This window comes from Euprymna scolopes, chromosome 16 (genome assembly GCF_053919585.1).
Source record: "Euprymna scolopes isolate OS-2025 chromosome 16, ASM5391958v1, whole genome shotgun sequence".
NCBI classification, from domain to species: Eukaryota; Metazoa; Mollusca; class Cephalopoda; order Sepiida; family Sepiolidae; genus Euprymna; species Euprymna scolopes.
Window position 1 is genome coordinate 81560616 of NC_136497.1, and position 1763 is coordinate 81562378.

The following is a 1763-nucleotide window of genomic DNA, read 5'->3' on the forward strand; positions in this document are numbered from 1 at the left end:
ACTCTACCACCTTACATTCATTAACCCTTATCCTTGAGTGGCCTTCGGGCTTGATAAGTGGTGTTTTCCAAGTAAAGAAGAGCAAACGACGGAAAGAAAACGTCCTATAACAACAAAAAAATCATGTAAAATCATCGAGTAGTTTCATTTTTAATCTATCAGGCCGCCTGGCGTTGCTCGGTTATAAAATGCAAATATGATATTTTAATTCATGCAGATTTCTTTTTTATAATTATAGAGTTAATTCTCTATTGATTATTGTATGGCACGAAATATATAGTACTGATTTCAAACGTAAAACAAAAATGGCTTGGATGCCATCAGCTAGAGTTGGAACCAAAACACTTAGCGCTCAAGCCTTATTCATAACCTTTGAGATGAGCACACATGGATAAAAAAAACTTTAAAAATTAACCGACTTTAACATATAAATGTATATTTCCACATGCGTGGAGTTAACACATTTAGTCGACTTACGCCTGCCAAGTTCCAATTTTTAACAGCTATTTTTATCGGCTACAACCAAAATCGAATGTGTTCCACAGATTTAAATCACCTGTATACCAAGTTTCACGTCCGTAAACCAAATATTGACAGAGTAGTTTGGTAGAGACGGTACCTCGCACAGATAGACAATGTCACTTATTTGGAGAGAAAGAAGAAATAAGATACTTGCACAGAATTCTACCCATATGAAATAACTAATAAACTCTAACCGTGATGGAAAGAAAATGTTGTAAAACAAAAAATTATGGAAAATCATCGAGTAACTTTATTTTTTAAAAAAATGAGGTACAGAATTCTATCTATTTGAAAAACCAAACAAAATCTTATCTGTGGTGGAAAGAAAAGGTCGTGCGATAAAAAAAAAAATCACACAAAATCAAGTTGCTTTAATTTTAAATTAAAAATAAAGTACTTAAATAATTTTTAGTAGTGCCTGGATTCCTCCTTAATTTTAATTAGTGCTTTCAGCAATGTTCTGGGAGGCCTCCTGTTTTTTTAGGGTTTTTTTCCCCCCGCTGATCACTGAAAAAATAATTTAGTTAATTTTATTTATTGCTTTCTGTAGCACTCTGGAGGCCTTCTGACTTTTTTTTGTCAGTGTTTACTTATGAAATATTTTTTATTGCTATTTTATTCATTATACTTTGCTACAAAGTGATAAACAAAATTAGTTTTCAAACAAATGAGTTCCAGGATGACGAGAGATAAAGAAATAAGTTTTAAAAGAAATATGTCCAGCGCACTTTTTCCATAATATTTTTTTTATTATTTATGGTTCTGTTCACTAATGAGAAACAAGTGCTGGATCAATAAAGTATTAATAAAACACTCAGATAATAGTATATGCTACACAAAATAGTGCTCAATTCCCTAGTCGTAAAAGGTGGGGGCAATAATGCAGTAGACTGCTGAGTTTAAATATACTCAATGCTCTAAATACAGTTGGCATGTGTTATAATATAATTTTACTGTTATCAAATCAAATGTTGAAAAGTGCTCAATAACCTAGTAGAATATATATGAGAGCGAAGATAGAGTTGAAAAATAGAGATACATTAGAAGTATAGAAGAGAGGAAGAATAAATAAAGAAAAGTAGATTTAATTGTAAATGCTTTTTTTTTGTTTTACTTCTTTTTGTTTTAAATCATTTCAATAAATTATTTCCATGGGAAGTGCTCGTCTGAGTTCCAATCTCTGGTCCTCCCCTCGCCAATCTTTCATGAAAAACACCCGTCTAGCTGAAACCACTGTCAGT